The following is an 18645-nucleotide window of genomic DNA, read 5'->3' as shown; positions in this document are numbered from 1 at the left end:
CTCTGCATGAGAACCTGGTACTGCCGGGCACACTAAAGTGGCATCGGCCACAAGAGGAAGAAAGGACAATGTATCTATATTAAAATGGAGTTCCCATTTAAAAACTAACTCTGAGCGTGTGTTATTTTCAGCAAACACAGGCCAGAAGACATATATAAATAGATGCTTGTAAATTCAAGTTGACAGTAGGTAGATGTTTGCCTGTTTTCAATGCCAAGAAACACATTTGGCAGAAATTGCCCCTATTTTTGTAAGCTGTGTGTGTGTGTTTTAAACATGCTCTAAGAGCAGCTTTCAATGGTCAACAAAGAACAAGAACAAAGAAGTTTGCTATAACAAAGTCTGGATATAGTGCAATGGTCAACTGCCTTATGGGGAATAAATTCTCTCTATTTTTTAAAAAAATTGAACTTTGTTGTTAATGGTTTGTGTCTTCTGCTGTTTGATTTCAGTTTTACAGATTATTTTGTACACATTTATACTGTTATACATGCTGTCTTAATAGTATATGCTGGCAAATGTGTATCTAATTTTAAATATGAGGCCAGAGTGCAGTTCAAAAAACCCACACTGTGAAGACAGGTACAGAAAGGGGAAGTGTTTCTATGAATCAGGGGAAACCCCAGATTTGCAGAAAATCTGTTATTTTTATTTTTTAAAGGAGCAGATATACACTGAAATGTACACAATTATCTTAAAGATTAGCAGACATCTTGGATGGGCAAACAAAGACAATACTTGTCACCTAGGCTGTCCAAATGGCTGATGAAGTTTCATTCTGAAATATGAGATGAACGGGGGGGGGGGGGGGGGTTAAGTAGAAGGCTGGTAGGAAGTACAAGAAGGAAATTGGGAAAAAAGGAAGCAAAGCCAGAGTACAGAGAGGAAGAAGGAAGGATGTAAAGAGGAAGAAAAGCTGGAAGAAGGGAGCTAAAAAGGGAAAGATAAGAATCTGTAAACCGAGTGGGGAAGAAAGGGCAGGAGGGAAAGTGACAGATAATAGGGAAATAGAGAAATATAAATGGGGGAAGGAGGTTACTAGGAAAAGGGACTACAGATAATTCAAGGAGGACAAGCATATGAGATGAGCAAGAAACTAGATCATGAGTGTACCAAAACCCTAGAACAGTGGTGGTGAACCTTTGGCACTCCAGATGTTATGGACTACAATTCCCATCAGCCCCTGCCAGCATGGCCAATTGGCCATGCTGGAAGGAGATGGGAATTGTAGTCCATAACATCTGGAGTGCCAAAGGTTTGCCACCAAGGCCCTAGAATCAACTTTGCCAATGTGAGAAAAAACTACAGAGACAGTGAACCATGGGAAAGATATGCAATCCTTGTGCCTACAAACTGCTGGATCCAGCCCAAGTTGCTGAATATTTGCTTTCCTTCCAAGCTAGGATTCCAAACAGTAGTGGGATACTGGTTTGAAATCCTGGAGATAAGTACAATCCAGTTTCCTTATTGGGATGTAATGACTGCTTTTCTGCAAAATAGGAAGTTAGTAGATCACTGCATTTGAGGAAAAGAGGGAAGAGGGATCACATGGTTCCCATGCTTGGTTCCTATAGTTTGCAGGTGCATATGAATCATGCCACTATACTTTCTTATTGTAGTGAGGTATTTATATATGGCAGGTCACTGATGTTCCAGAGTTAAGCCCTCACAGTTATATACAGTACGCTTACACACTGATATTTTTATGGCCAAATATTGCATCGTACAAGGTGACCAGAATTATTTGGCTGACAATGAACTGGAAGAAACCATGTTCAACTCTGAAGTGTTTTGCAGATAGTATTCTGAGGCTAATTTACTGGTGGTCCCTAGCCCCTCGATGATGATGCTGGCCTCCACGCAGGCCAGGGCCTTTACGGCTCTGGCCCCGGCCTGGTGGAACGCTCTTCCTCCAGCTGTCCGGGCCCTGCGGGACCTTGGTGAGTTCCGCAGGGCCTGTAAGACGGAGCTGTTCCGCCAGGCCTTTGGAGGTACCGGCCGCTGATCTGGAGCCCCTCCCTGTTTGGCCCTCGCCTGACCCCGACATCTGGGTCATTTGACATCTTCGAGGCCACCATGCCTCCCTCTGGGGAGAGGGAGGGGAGGGATTTTTAAAAAATTAGGATGCTGGACCCACTTATATTCTTATTTGATAATTATTATTCAATTGTTGCTGCTTTTAATGTTTTAACTACTCTGTATTATTATTTTATTTGCTGTACACCGCCCAGAGCCCTCCGGGGATGGGGTGGGATAAAAGCCTAAAAAATAAATAAAAATAAATAAAAGTATTCCCACCACACACAAAAAACAGACCTGTTCTACTACTCTAGGATTAATAAAGTGAGTAAAAAGTGGTGTACTATATAAGTAGTCTACCAACAGAAGCTCACAAAATGCCAGTATGGCCAAGCAACCCACTTCATGATTTAATCCAGGGCAACAATTTACACCTCAGTCTTCAGAGATGAAATTATCTGACAGCCCATTGAGACTGTCATCCTATTGGGATATGTTTAGGGCTCCTTTAAGAAAGGCTACTCGACGAGGAGCAATTCACTTTTAATTTCATTCTGCATTCACTGATGTCTTGTTGATCATTGTGATTAGAAGCCATAGATAAGCCTCTGACCCCACCAATTCATTACGGTGTACTGGGTCAATTTGCAGGCATTTGTTGTTACATTTCAAATGCTGCAACATTGATTTTATTGAAATACACTGCATTACTGCAGCTAAACAATTAAAAAAAATTGTTTGATAGCTCTGTCTGAAAGAAGCTAAGGGACAGCCACTAGGGCTCTCAATCAGACAGTCTGTCAAAAAGGGCAGTCAATTATCCTGTTGTTAGTTACCGGGCAGAACTGATGTGATCTTAGTAGTAGCAATGAAGTTTTTTGTTTGTTTTTAAAAGAACCTCAAGTGTTCCAGTCAGGATCTTTTTATAACTTTCTCAGTTTGCATTCAGCTTCTTCTTCTTTTGGGGAATTTCTTTTTTGTCAGAAAAACTGTAAGCTATATAAAACTGAAACCAGAAAATAGCATTCACAGCCAAGACCACAGTACAGAGCAGTTCACAAGTTACAGTGAATGAAAGTACAATCTATATAGAATGTACACTTGATTATTCTTTAAACACTGCGTCATTCTAATGTTACTTTCAAATCATGTACTGCTTTAAACCCCATATTTATCCAGGTACTGGTGCCTAGTTTCATTTGTATCTAATGTTGGCTCTTTTTTTTTCAAACAATGGTATCAACATGTATATGTGTTCTCTGTAACATGTGAACAGGACTGAGACGCATTAGAGTTAACAGTCTTTTAATAAGGAAAGAAGTTTATTTTATTACTATATTCTTATCCCATCTTTTTGTCAAGGAGCTCAGGGTGGTGTGCATTCCCCCCCCCCCACACACACACACCTTTTTCGTCTCTTTAGACTCTTCCAAATGTTACAACTGTGTATAAGGAAAACCAACCATACGACAATGACGATGATATATACATTTGATTTACTACCACACTCTCTCCAGCCAAAGCTGGGTTCAGGGGTGCTGACACATATTTAAAACAATCAGTACCACCACATTTGTAAATGAGCAGATTGGTAAATCTTGATCCGCATGGTCACCATGTTGTGTGAAAGGAGCAACACACATCTTTTCCATGCATGTACAGCTCTAGTGTGAAAAAACTGACTAACAGATTTTACAAGATTCACGTTTATATGAACATGACAAACACATCTCACAAGAGGACACAGGTAGTACACAGCTCCTGATAAGTACAAATGGAAACTGAATTGAACTGAGTGTTGAATTTTCAAAGGTAAAATTTGCAGCATCCCTCTTATCAGGGAGAAGCTGCCTGCAAATACTGAAACAGTGCATCAATGGGAAAATTGTAGCCTATCCCTTGGTAACGCAGCATTTAGCTTCCCCAAATTTCTACCATTCTTAATGTATGGGAATTTTGAACAATGTAATCCCTCCCTTGTAGTCTGAAGTGGCATTATCCATTCTACCACCTCAGCATGCCCAGTACTACCTCACTATGGTACATATGTACCCTTGGCCACACATGCAAGAGAATGGCCCTTTCTGCACATGTAGAACAATGCACTTTCAATCCACTTTCACAATTGTTTGCAAGTGAATTTTGATATTCCACACAGTAAAATCCAGCTGCAAAAAGCATTGAAAGTGGATTGAAAATGCATTATTCTGCATGGGCAGAAGAGGCCAATGAGATGGGAGGCTCCGGAATGGACTGCATTACTTCAGTAGGATAAAATGGTCTCTACCACTTCAGAGTAAAGGAGAAGATTTTTTAAAAAGTATCTGCTTCAAAAAAATTCTGGAAAACTGGCATAGTGAGGGTTGGGTGAGTTTAGGACATTTTCCTCTATTGTGCTCATTATTTACTTGCAGACATCTGTTTATATGGGGTGGTTATTAAATAATGGTCTTTGACCCAGATGGCCAAGGCTAGCAAGATCTTGCCAAAAGCTAAGCAGGAACAGCCCTGTTAGTAACTGGATGGGAGATCACCAAGAAATGCCAGAGTTGTTGTGCAGAGCAAGAGTAACCTTTGTTGCTCTCTTGCTTTGAAAATCCTATCAATTTGCCTTAAGTTGGCTGGAACTTGACAGCACTTTACATACACGTTAAACAGCGGCACTCCCCGCCCCATACTTTGAAATGATACAGTCCATCCTATTACCTCAGAACACCATCTTAGTCTGAGGTATTTACAGACTGGGCCTAACTCTGTCACAAAGGTAATTTTTCCCCTCCTGCTTGTTTGTTGATACCTGCAGGCTCTGTCTTCTTGGTGACATCTATATCTCTTCACTCTGGCCTTAGTCATCCTCACGTTTTCTTCCCTCAGCAGCTCTAACAGTCTTTTTGGCTTCCTGCAGCTCCATCTGTTCTTTAACCTCAGTCCTTTTATGATGGTACATTTGTCTGCTGCTAGTATTGGTACACCGGCAACAGCACTGCTTATGCCATGCTGTTCCGTCTCTTGAAAATTTGACAACACTCTCTTCTCTCACCCACCCCATCCAAACAATATTCTATGACAGAAATACACAGCCTAGTGCAAGACCGACGCTATCATTTTCCTGCAGGTGACTAGTTCTTGTTCACTGTTCCTGCATTATGCCTGTTAACTTGCTGTGTACAAATGTGTAAGTTAAATATATTCGGTAGTTCCCTTAACAGAGAAACCCGAGTGCTATGTCTCAGTAATTATGTGAGCTTATTACAGTAGCTCCTGTTACACTTTATTCAACACATTTCCTCATGTTACCTTGTGACTGTAGCTCACTGCAAGTTGCTTAAAAGTAGGCTAAGCTTTCTGGGGAAGAAATGTATCTTTGGGTTTAAAAAAAACCCCACAAAGTGGTTCTCTATGCTATTCCCTTGTGTGAGAGAAATAAATAAATATACTGCAGAATGTTAGTATCGCCTCCAGTGAAATTACTTACATGGGTAAGCTGTGCTCATGTAATTAGAGATTTGCTGGTGAGCAATAGCTAGGGGTGATAGTACATTTATATTCTTTACGGTTCTGGGATATTTGGGCTGCACCCTACACCTTCTTTCAGCTACTATCATACCAGGGTTGCTTTTTCTGGCAGTGTTTGATCATTCCACATGTGTACTTTGCTAACACGAAGGGGAAAGATGCAGAGCAACTGCAGAAATTGAAAATTTTCTTAAAACTGTTAATGTTCCAGTTTCAGAATTTATTTTAGAAATTCGCTCAATTAAACAGGAACTAAAGAAGCTTGGCTTTTCAAATATTTATAATATGCCTGTAAAGAAAACCGGTATTACTATCCATCCCCACCTCTGTTGCCAATGAGGAACAGAGGCTGAGGTAGGAAAAAGTTGCTTGGGGCCACCAAGCAAATTTATTCCTGAAATGAGACTTGAACTAATAACAAATAGGGTCACCACTTAGCCATTCCTCGATGCCACCTCCCAGTATATCTTCTACAGCTTTATTTTCTTTATCACACTGCCTTGTAGGTTACATCAGTGGAAAGGCAGGACAAACTTTCTCAAATAATGTTACAGGTGAGGAGCAGAAACTGATTTATCGAGTCCAACGTGGCCGGTCAGCTGCATTCTATTTGATAGATCACAAGTTGTGTAGAGCTGCTATCTGTGGAAATGAGATCTCTTTTGTAAACTTGCCCATCTCAAGCACTGTGAAAAAATTGCCAGGGTTTAACAATAGAAACTTAGTGTTTAGCACTTCTTGAGAATGAGGACTCTTTTCAGATTTCTGAATGCAACCCTCATCAGGCTTGGAGGAAGGAACATGTTCCAGGTTAATGTAAGAGGGAAAGGAAATAATGGGGACCATGTTGACAGTTTTGAATTCAGAGAGCAGACCGTGAAGCACTCAGAGTGAGATGAAAGTTGGCTGAACCTGAAATGTCCTTGCAGTGTGCTCATCTCCTTTGGGAACCTGATGCATGATTAGGAGCATAGTAATGTGCCTGGCTTTGTGTGTTACACAACGTCCAGTCACTTCCACTCTACGGTAACCTGTGGCAACCTATGACCTTCAAAACATCGTATGATTAGCAACCTTGTTAAGGTCGCCTTGAAAGGTCACTTCTACATGAAAACACTCCTCATGCTTTTATTCATTTTGAATGAAATTTTCAGAATGGAAACACCCACAGAGAGATATTGGTTGCAAAGTTTTGGGAATGTGTGTGAGAGAGTCCTTTTAGATGCTGGAAAGAATATCTCCCTTTCTGCTTTGCTAAGAAAAGCCACAGGTCAGTACATCAGTGAAGGGAAGAAAACACTAAAAGAAATAGGTCATCTTCTATCTCTGAGGTAACAGAAGATCAAAGGAGAGTTACTGGAGAACGTATTTACTTCAGAACGACACAACCATTACAAGTTGTCTTTGCTGTTTATCAGGTTATACAAAGCCCTGCCCCAAACAGAATAGCTTTAAAACGTATCTTATGGAGAGCATCCCAAACATATCCCAGAACAGGCTGCAGTTAGAGAGGAGGGCCTAGAGCCCTGATGGGCCAGTCCCAAGCCAGGAGGGCCTGACAGACAGCCTACCAACTATTAGTAGGATGGAACAAGAAACCTCAAGCCTTTCAGGAGGGATAAAAGGAACCCAGGAGAACAGGCAAAAAGAAAGGAAGGAGAGAGCTGAGAAGGGCACAAGAGCGCTGTAAACTGCTTGCCATTCAGGTCTGACTGCTGGAAATGGCTGAACTTTATGTGCTTCTTTGCTCTGTAGGGAGTCAACCAGGGTGCTAGCCTACCTTGCAAGTAGAGTGGGGAGGGGAGACGCTCACAATGAAACAATGCAATCTATTGATGAGTTTTGCAAAATGCAATCGAATCTTGCCATGGTGGTGGGTTCGCAGTCTAATGTTGCCCACTTACAGGTACGCTAGGAGATCTCCCAGAATTACAAGTGATTTCACATAAGGAGAAGACCACCCTTTCTTGGCACCAGCAAGGGGGGGAGCGGTAAAGTCCCAGCGACCCAGATCATTAACCCTGTCCCTGAAGCACAGAACCCAACCTGATCCAACAGAGCAGTCCCTGTGACCTTTATCTCTTTCAAGCTATTTCAGGCTCACCCGAATGTGCAGACTTGGGGCTTCAGCTGGACATTTTGTGCCTGTTGAGTCATGAACTATCCGTTTTCTTATAATCTTTTAGTCTCACTGTGTCAAACAGTTTCTCTTCAGCTTTCCATGCAGCTGCCCATTATGGCAACACCTCACGTTTCTGATGGAACAAGCTCTCAACTATCAACATTTGCGCTACCGGAAATTCATTTTTCTTTCAAGTGCTATATAACTCTTTGGTGATCATCTGCACTGTAATTCTTGCAGGAACTGTAGTCGGGCCAAAACTAGCTGTATTTGCTGAATTTAGATAACCTACATACCATTTGTCTTCACTCCTCCCGCCCTTTATGGAAATGTTTTCCATGTAGACATTGATGAACACTTCTTAGCAACAAGAAGCAACAAAAAAGTTCTACTCACTGCCTGTAACCTGTTTTAGTGTATTTTGCAACATCAGGGGTGGCCTTAGAGATTCTGGGAGCCTGGGCCAGGATGGGTGTCAGAATCACTAACAGCACCACCACTTTGCCAGGGCCACCATCCGCAGCCCAAACAAGGGATCCCCCAGCCCTTGTGTAAGGACAGCAGGTGTTCCCACCCCTTTCAGATATTGGATGTCTGAGCCCCAGATGGAGCACATACAAGTAGTTACTGCCATAGAGCTGTTTGAATGGTCCCCATAGAGAACAGGTGAGAGTAGCAGCCACTATGGACCCATCTGCCCTAGCCCCAGAATGAGCAGGTATTACCAGGCATAACCGTGGAGCCAGCTTCCTAAGCTTCAAATGAAGAAGGTGCATGTGGTCTCAAGAGCCTGCTCTTTTTCTCATCACCTCCCTTGATTGGTGGCAGAGTCATTGGCAGTCAGTCCCCAGCCCCTGCACTGAACTCAGGAAAGGTGCCCTGACTGCCCATTGGTTGAGACCACCTCATTGTGACACATCATGCATTTTTGGATTATTGTTTGGTGGGAAGGACTTGTCCTCAGGTAGTTTGTGTAGGGTAATAGGAATCCCATGAATAATATAAGTTTCTGTTTCACCACAGGTTATAACTTCCAGTTTGAAAGGCATTCTACCACCTGATTGCAACAAATACCACAAACTAAATATTTAAAAGAGCTGAATTGACTGTTGATATCTGTGAATTCTAGATGAGTCATGAACTATTTCAACAATTTTTTTTTAAAAAAACCTTGTGCTAAAAGGAGAGTACTGCTATTTACATTGTCAGTTGTAGACATTTTCATACCTGAGGCAAAGCGCCAAACATCCTCTTTGCCTACCCCTGCTTTGGCCCAGAGCTCATGTAAAACAAAACAAAACAAACCAGAGAAGAAACCCAGACCAAGCAAAATAGGGACCCCTCTGGAAACAGTGACTCAAAAGACGATAACATTTGCAATTGTGCAGGGTTTTTTTTAAGGAAAAAAAGGTTTCTGGCACAACTAACATTTTAATTCTGCTGTTTTTGCCATTGATAGAGTTTCTTAGCCCCATTTGACTCATCACCCAGTGACTCCAGACCAAAGAGAAATATCAGAGCAACCGAACTGTTTCAACAGCCACCAGGGCATTTTGTATTCCAGGCAGTGACAAACCCAGTTTTTTCCTAAGAAGAACGATCGGCTGGCTCTAGCAATGTTCTGGGGAGGGAAATTCCTTTCCTTTTTTCCCCCAACATTCTCTTTTATTTTTTAAAATATAGCCATGATCCCTCTTATTGCCTTTTTTCTCTCCATTTTTTTTTCTCTTTTAAAAGAATGATTTCTCTTTGTAGAGAAATCAATGCACCCTTTTGTAACTTCGGCCCTGTGAGCTGTTGTATGTTACACACCACAAATGGTGCTTTGGCAGGAGGACGGGAACGCTTGGGAAGACATTGCCTGCCTCTGAACATCGACAGAGTGAAATTCTGAAATAGCACAGAACCTCCCTTCCTGACCCTCCTGTCTTCAAATTTCTCTTTGATCCAAACGGAACGGTTTAGGAACAGACTCCAGATTCTTTGAAAGGGGAAAGGAAATGGGATTGTTAAATTTCAGAGAGAAACTGGGTACAGAGGAATTAAGAGAATTCTTTTTAACAGCGCTAGCTGGCTCACACATGTCTGTCCCGTGACAATAACCACAATGACCTGTGACAGTTTGCAGGTGTGAATGCTGTATTATGCACCTAATTCTGCAGGTGCCCACTTTGACTGGTACCCTATCCATTGCCAAGTGTCATATCCAACCAGCTTTTCCACAGATAAAGGAGGGAGAGGAGGATGGTTTGCCATTGCCTGCCTCTGTACAGCAACCCTGGCCTTCCCATCCAAGTACTAGCCAGGGCTGACTCTGGCCCCTTCCGCACACGCAAAATAATGTGTTTTCAAATCACTTTCACAACTGTTTGCAAGTGGATTTTGCTATTCCGCACAGCTTTAAAGAGCACTGAAAGCAGTTTGAAAGTGCATTATTCTGCATGTGCGGAATGAGCCTCTGTTTAGCTTCTCAGATCTTTTGAGATCAGGCTGGCCTGAACCATCCAGGCTGAGGTGCACGTGTTTTTCAGCTCAGCAATGCTTTTCTCCTACCCCCAATTCACTTTTAGTTTGCTGATACAAGTGGTTTTTCTTAGGCCAGACCCCCACAAAGGATTGATAGCTGCAAAACTGGAGTTCAGTGTCACTTTAAAGACCCATAAATATAACTCAGGTGAGTCTCCTTGTCTCTGGCTCAGTTTTACGATGGCACGTCAGATAAGCCAAACAGCCCCATATCATTTTAAAGGCGACCGGATGGGAAACAGGCTGTGCTGCGCATTGAAAGTGAGCCGAACTCTCCGCTTGTGGGAAGGTGTTAACCAGTTAACACCTGAGGCTCCACTTATCATAGGCCCCTTATCAGCTTGAGATGTGCCTGTCTGTTTCTCCCGTGAAAATGGCTTAAATATTAATGGAGGCCACGGAGATCATGTTTTCTTATCATTTCCTCCCCATCATCGGTTGACACATGACACAAAGCATTGTTGTCTCAGCCTTGATTTTTATCTTCAGACAGCATCACCTGTCATGTGCATAATTAAGCCAAGCACGATAAACAGCCTCCTCTTTGTCGCAAGGCAGAAATCGGACTGAAATCGAGATGATAAGAGGTGATTATTCTTCAGGAGGGAACCGTGCTTCTCTGGAAGAGCTGCCTCATGGGAAGACAGTTGTGATACACAGAAGCTCCTGGGACCACCTCTCTTGAAGCCACACAAATTAGATCAAAGTATCTGGTGAGTATCTCCAACTGTTCGAGCAAATTAGGAACGAGATCTGGAGCCATTATTACATTAGAGGCAAACTGGATAGGATTTCTGCTCTGATTATTAAATTCTACAGCAGTTTGTTCTGATAGTGTTTTAATTTGGGGGGGGGGGTAGCATTAGAACTCAGGATCACCCAAATGACTTTGTCCAGTCCAATACAACACAAAGAATCATTTAGCAGATGGGTTCTATACACCTTTAAAGGACTGAAATCTGCAGTCCAGTGCTTGCTGTATATTGACTTGAGAGCATGGTGTAGTAGTGGTTGTGCTGTTGGGCTAGAATTTGGGAACCCCTGGTTTGAATCCCCACTCTGCCATGGAAACATGCTGGGTGACACTGGGCTAGTCGCACACTTTCAGCCTTGACCCCAGCAAGTATTTGGATGGAAGACCTTCAAGGAATACCAGGGTCAGGCAATGACAAACCGCCTCTAAACGTCTCTTGCTTTGAGAACACTATGGGGTTGCCAAAAATCATTTGTGACTTGATGGCGGGGGGTGGGGGGGAACTCCCACCAAACTCTCAGTGGAATTTATTCTGAGCAAACATGTGCAGGATCATACTGCATATCTGTACTGGATTGGGATAGACATTCAGCAAAGGCAATTATCAAGTGATTGAGAAATTTCTTTTCCAAATACACCCCTGTAAATAAACTAAGCAGTTCGGGTTCAACAGAAGCACAAAATGTCATGGTTGCAACATGCATTGTACCTCTGCGTCCTGACTTCCATCTTTACAAGACCCCCTTCCCTGCCTGTCATATACGGATTGAGAGATCTCCATTATCATTTGTATCTAAAAAAGGGAGACTTACTCTTGAAAGCTTTTATCCCCAAACCCTTGTTGGTTTCTAAGGTGCTACTGGACTAGCAGAACAAAAAGGCCATGTTTGGGCAGTGGGCCCCCTTACCCATTTGAAGCTCCCACTGAAATAAGATTTCCAACTATGACAAGGCAGAATCCACAGGAAAAAAACCTGTTGATTTCAGGCACATTTCTGTTGTTGTTGTTGCTGTTGTTTTAATCTCCCTTTAGGTACTGTGATAATTCAAAATGACTGTGGGGTGGGGGGCACAGTGGGGGGAGGGGGGAGAGAGAGATAAAAGAGAAATTTAAAGCAGAGATGGCCAGCTTCTTCTGCCTAGGGGCTGAATCTCTGCCACCACAATGCTTGTGGGCTTAATACCCCTCCTTTTCATCATCATTGCTCCACCCTTCCCAACTTGGAGGGGGGGGGTGTCAGGTCTGGCCCTACCTGGAAATGTTACAGCCCCACCTAGTGAGAAAGGCTGGCTACAGCTTTGACTTTCTCTGCTCATTCTTCCAGATCCGGTCCAAAGGAAAGAGATGAATCTTTTATTCTTTCAGCTGAAAACACACATTTGCCCCTTGCGGAAACTGCACACCTCTCACAATGAAGACCCAAGAACATCAAAAGAGAAAGCAGTGTCATTTTGTGCTGCTTTTCACAAGTTGTTTTTTTTTAGCAACTCTGAAGTAGGTCTAACGTGAAGTTAGTAAACATTTGGTGAATTTTGGCAGGTGGAGAGGGATCTAACCCAAATTTTCCTAGCAAGTATATACGCATTTCAACACTCCCAGTCACAGATCTAGACATTTAAGACACAAACAAGACACTGCTAACGTGTTTCATGAAGTTTTCTCCTGGAAGCTGATCAAGTCTAGTTAGTATTCACTGGAGCAAGGGGGAGAAAATAATTGATTTTCAGAAGGAAAAATATGCCAATTCATCCAAATTCAGATTTCTGAATATGGGTAAAATTTGGACTCTGTTTGAAAAGCGATAAAACTTGCCTGCTTCTTTCCATATATGGCTTTGCACTAACCTGCATTTTTGGACCAAGTTGTAAAGGATAAAAATGTTTTAAAGTCCTAGATGGCATGCCTTGAACTCATTTTGGTTGGTGACCTTCTATAGATGCCAGGTTCCTCGCATTTTCTCTCCCTTGTTATACCCGAATCTCATTCCAGAGGTCACATTTTACAGTTCTGGAGATCTTCCAGTTCTTTCTGTCCTCAGTCCCTCAAGGTAAAGATTTAAAAGCCAATGGATTGCTGAATTATTTTTTGATTCAATAAAGCGTGAGCAATAAAACTTTAAACAGGAATGTGCAATGACTAAAACTCTTTTATATTGCCATGCATGTTTACAAACGTATTCTCCCACCATTTACATTCTAACACCTTCTCCCTTAAGCTCGCATGATTTTCCATGCTTCGATGATATATCAAAATGTCAGCTGCTAAAGAAAAACAACAAGAGGGCTATCTGCCCTTTTTGTGAGACTCCCTGAGGCATTTAAGTAGCCACTTGTGAGAACTGGGTGTTGAAATATCTGGGCCCAATCCAACAAGAAACATCTAATGTTCTTAATGCCAGCATTCTCATACAAAAACACTTCTATCCACCATTGTGTCAATTAAAAAGACAAAGGAACTGGTAAAAAAATAGGTACTGTTTTATGGGGCTGTTTGTTATACCATAACAAGTTTGCATTCACATGATGCCTGCACAAAAACCCGAGTGGAAAAAAAAATCCCAATAGTTGTACAACTTCTCCCCATAAAACTCCAAACAATCCTCTAATTGCTCATCCATCTGTATCACAAAATGTTTGTCAAGTTGTCTATTTCTAGAAATTGACTAACAGATAGAAAAGCTGCCCCCTCATCAGTGTAACCTTTTCACAACTTGGGTGAATTTTGTCTGTCAGGAGTTGCTTTACTGGGATTTACTGTTGCATTTAATTGAAAAGCAAAACAAGGAAGAGTTGTGGAACTGAGCTTTTTCTGAGATGCATCTCATAGAAATGTTGTTATTGCAGTAAAGTGGCTGACAACTGAGGTGTACATTAAGGCCAATGGGAAAGCAGCTTAAAAAAGTGGGCTCTTAAGCCAACATCAGTTTACAGTTATGGAGATGACCATGGGCACAAGACGGACCTCTGGCTTTCAACTCCTCTACCATATTCCTCTGCTAGAAGATTGGAAAGTAAAATTATACAAATGTTCAGTTGGTCTGAACGATTGTGCCACCTCTTTGATGTACCAAGAGTGTTCAAGAAATATATTGAACTGACTGGCAAGGTTTTCTAGTTTGTTAAGTCTTCACCATGACTTAAAGGTCAACGGGAGTACATGTCCTGTCTTCTGCTGGAAAGCTAGTCCAGGACGATGCAGTACATTCACATGAATATGCTGAAACCAGATACTGAAGCACACAGGATACCAGCAGCATCTTCCAATCACAGCCCCATGGATGATTTTACATACTTCCATAAGCTGAGATGCAAGCTTTTCTGCAGATGAGAAAGGGAAAGGGGCCACCCTTGGACAAAAGTTGAACATTCTCCACATTGAAAATATGGGTCTAGGTGCTAGAGATAATCACCAATCGGACTGTAATTATGGGCAAGTATTAAGGAAACAGCCAAACCCTTACTTTCTTTAGCAGTTACAAAAACACCCAGGGCAAAAATACATAAGGAGTTACAATTTATTTCCTCATCAAACGGGTGAGATCTGGTCACTGAGCAATAAAAACACTGAGATTTCTCTGTCCCTATCGACAGCACTCTCTAAGCCAATGTTTATATGTGTGTGTTGGCAGAAGGTGCACATTCTTCACCAATACCCCCCCCCCACACACACACACACACACCCATAAAGCTTGCAGACAACATTTGCAACAGTGGCAGCAAATAAATCCAACATTACTCCCATCCATTTGCAAATTTTGCCTTGATGAAATACTGTTAGGCTGTTTTATAGGGATGTTAAAAGAAAGGACAAGGGAAGATTTAGATATAGACTGGGGCTACCTTGACAACCTTTTTTATAGCTTCTGGAAGAGAGCTGAAAATATGGGCTAGCAATGGCTGAAGTGTTCTGGAAAATACTAGGATACATTGTCAAAGCAAGATTCCACAGTAATGTTTTATTTTTACAGCAGGGGGGAAAGGTGGTTTAATGTTCCGCAAGAAAAGATGTTTTAACGTCTGAAGAAACACTAATTTTTTAACCAACAATGGGAAAGGATACTCATTTGTGCTTTTTCAACACTCACAAACGTGCCAGGCAATTTTTGATCCCTGAACAAATTCCAGGTAACTTTACAGGGCAGGAGAAGAGGCAAATAGGCTTCTCTGAGCAAACTGCCAGTTACAAAATACTACTGCCGACGATCTCTGAGAAAAGAAGGCCCACAATTGGAAAACCAAGGTTCTGACAGTTGAAAGCCTGCCATATATGAAGACAGCACTTCAGAAGGTTAATATGAAAACCCAGAGCAGACTCTGGTGACAGCAGTATCGCAGGGAGAGGGTGAAATCCACTGCCCGCACTTCACACCGCAAAGCGTGAAGCATAACCGTCATGTTGGATGGGATGGAATGCGTAAGTGCGGATGCTGTTTCCCTATCTCCTTACAGAATGTTAGCCTGGGAAACTAATACAACTGAGTCTCAGGGGTAACACCTTCTAAGATCCTTGTATTTTTTTCCCCCCAAGCATTTTCATTTATGAAACTAATGAAGAATGACGACTCGAGCCAGTAGAAGTGCAACCCTCCTTCGCTTCCCTGTACAGACCGATTTTCAAATGCAGGCTGAAAAGTGCATTGAGAGTTTCTAGTTCATGGTGTTATCTACAGATTATTTGCAGCAGACTTGAAACTGCAGAAAGGGTCGATTCTGACTCATCTGAACAGGAGAAGGGTTCCTTACAAACATGCAGCTGTCGGGAAAAGGATAGCTTTAACACTACTTGGAAGTAAGCCTTACTGACACCAGTGGGACTTACTGTCCAATCACGGAGTGCGAGATAGCCGCTTCCTCTTCCCTCTTGGGCGAGAGAGACTTTGGGAGGTTGACAGAAGAGGATGGAGAAAGTTAACAGGCTTCTTTTCAGCCTTGCCAGCTATCAGCTCCATTCTTTGAAGGGAAGGGAAGAGGCGAGTCCTTGGATCCCTCTTCATTTCAGCAGTCTGTTCAGCTTTGCATCCTTTGGGTGCTTTTCAGTACAAAGTAACCTCTGGAGCCCTAAGCTGTGGGTCGACAGCCAATGGAACAGCCTCAATGCTGGACACTGCTTTCCAGAGAGCTGCGCTGGCATCTCTTTCTCAGCACAGCAGAGCTGAGCAAAAGGGAAGTTAGAGGCATCTGGAGATGGATATCGGCTGCCCGGAGTTTGGTACCTGTTGGCTATCATGTGCCGCTAGCTTGCGAGAAAGGATTCTTTCTAAGTACTAGGCAGGCAGCGAGGATGGAGGAAGACCCTCCGCCTCAAATAGCAGAGGGATCCCTGAGTATGTCCCCTGGCAATTTTTAAAGGTATATTCCCACCCCCTCCAAAAATTAGCAGTAAGGACATGGAACAACTCCCTTTCTGCGCGGACCAGCCCTGCTCCATTCCCTGTGCCGTTCTACAGCTGAACAAAATGTTCTGCCACTGCCTCGCTACAGCCTAGCGGGGAAGACTGTTTGACAGCCGGATTGGGATGTTACTACCCAGTAGCTGTTAGAGCCAAGCTGGAATGGAAGAGAACATGTTATTTCTCCCAGCCTTTTACCCAACTCGAGAAACGCTGAGCAGAGAGAGGGATGGAGAAGCCAGCCAGGGAGGGATCTTCCATCTCTTCTTGTAAGGATGCCAGTAACCAGGGATTGGAATGGGAGGGGGGGGGAAATCTACTAAGTTGCACTTGGCTCTGGGTGCTGCCTTGCCAAAGCAGTCAACCAAGGAAGTGAGGAAAGGGCGGGGGAGGGGAACGCACACAACAACAATTTGTAGGAGAGATACTCCGGAATAACTCAAGGTGTCGGCTCAGAGAAATAGGAAGGAGGAAGAGATGCTTAGATGAGCTCCCTTTTCTTTTCCTAAAATGGGGAACAAGACATCACCCGATATGGACAGAAATGCGGGGGTCCTCCCCCTAATCTCTTCTTTTCGATACCTCCCCCCTCCCCATTATATCCATCATCTGCACCTCTGGCTACTACTTAGATTCCCCCCCCCCTTTACTATTCAATATTGAGCCGACAGCGTGTCACGTTTGAAGATGAGACTCCTAAGCTTACTGAGCAAAACGTGAGACCGTCAATTTGGTGTATAGAATTGGGGGGGGGGGGGCACAAGCTCATTGCCGTTGGCATCTCCTACCCCAAGCAACACTCAACTCCTCCAAAAACAGAAGTCCCAAATTGGCACCCGGAGAGACCTCTCCACCATCTTCAACCAGGATTTCCCTCAAGAAATAGTTCAAGTAGGCAAAGGCACAAGCTATAAAAGAGAAAATCGATTCGCCCGAGAGATGATTGATCACCAAGACACATGACTGATTGACAGATCGCCCCCCCTTTTTTTTCTGATGTTAAGCCGTACCCTTTCTACAAGGGAGAATTTACAATATATGTATACATATACATCCACCCAAGGGAAGGTACTCACTCTTTTCCAAGCTCCAAGGAGGGGGGGCGCCTTGATCACCCCCCACTTCAAGAAGGGAGGGCAGGACGAAGAAGGGCGAGCAAGAATGCGCCAAAGAACCAGCCCGGACTCAGACGCGGTTGCCTTCGTGGGGGAGCCAGGCCAATATCCGCCAGCCCGGGTGAGCGGGTCCGGGCGCCGGGAGGAGCCTCCCGCCGGGTCTCTGCATGCTTCCCGATTCCTGTCGCCTCGCCTTGTGCGCGCCGCTGCTGCTCCCGTGGCTCCCGCCGCCGCCTCCGCCGCCTCCAGCGGGGGCAAGGGCGAGCGGGCGGCCAGGGCAAGGGCGAGGGCGGCGGAGTTCAGCGGCGCGCCTTCCCCCCCGGCCCGGCTCTCCGGCTGCGGCAGCCCATCTCGGCGGGCGGGCGAGCGGCGCGGAGGCTCCGCGGTATATCCACGCATTCAGCCGCCCCGGAGCCGACGTGCCCGCCTCGCCCGCCGCACCGAACTGGGAAGCGAGCGCGGGGGAAGGAAAAGTGAGCGGGGGAGCCTCCCCCGGCGGCTCTTATTGGGCTGAGCGCGGAGGCAGGTCTAAAAGCGGGGGGGGGGGGGGGAGAAGAGACCGGGGAAGGGTCGCCTCCTCGCCGTCGGAGCCAGCCAGCGCGCAACTTTCCGCCTCCCTCAGACCGACCCCCCTCTCCCCACTCCCCAACTCCCAGTTGTAACTCCGGCTTCCCAAAAAAGGAGAGAGGAGGAGGAGGCTGAAGCAAAGGGAGTGGGAATCGGGGAGCAAACCAGGATTGGAGGAGAAGGGGCGTAAGACCGGGGGGGGTGGGGATCGAAGCCGACTTGGGGTCCCTTAAGAACGGCAGGAAGGCTGGGTTGGACCCGTCACCCGAACCTGCCGGCTCCGAAGCGGACCGAGACCCGCTGTTTCTAGCGTTCAGAGGTACAGTGCCGCTGTGCAAGGAGGTTCTATCTTTTTATGGGGGGGGGGGTTGTTTTTTAACATCCCTGTGTCACTTTTTTGGCCAGTTATTTGTAGACATAGATAAGCAGATGTGCATATATTTATGTGCACACACACGCATAGGTATACATGTCATATCTACATACATATGCACACACATTATACATCTACATATCTTAATAACTGACCAAATGGGTAACTGTGGCCATTCCATTGGAAACTGCTGGATTTTATGCTTTGTGGGAGGAAATGGGGTATTGGCTGTTGCCAGTCTGTTTCCAGGGGTAAGGCTACAA

General features: G+C 44.2%; 1 protein-coding gene across 3 annotated transcripts in view; it reads right to left on the bottom strand.

Annotated features, from left to right (window-relative positions):
- Nucleotides 1-17898, bottom strand: part of CDH8 (cadherin 8) — a 260317-nt gene extending 242419 nt beyond the window's left edge. For all 3 annotated transcript variants that reach the window (XM_048515478.1, XM_048515479.1, XM_048515480.1), the window contains exon 1: nt 17404-17898. The gene's annotated coding sequence lies outside the window, so the exon portion shown is untranslated. The remainder of the gene's footprint in view (nt 1-17403) is intronic.
- Nucleotides 17899-18645: the final 747 nt, after the last annotated feature.

The sequence above is a fragment of the Sphaerodactylus townsendi genome, linkage group LG14 (assembly GCF_021028975.2).
Source record: "Sphaerodactylus townsendi isolate TG3544 linkage group LG14, MPM_Stown_v2.3, whole genome shotgun sequence".
Lineage (NCBI taxonomy): Eukaryota > Metazoa > Chordata > Lepidosauria > Squamata > Sphaerodactylidae > Sphaerodactylus > Sphaerodactylus townsendi.
This window is presented reverse-complemented; position numbering and strand designations above follow the sequence as displayed.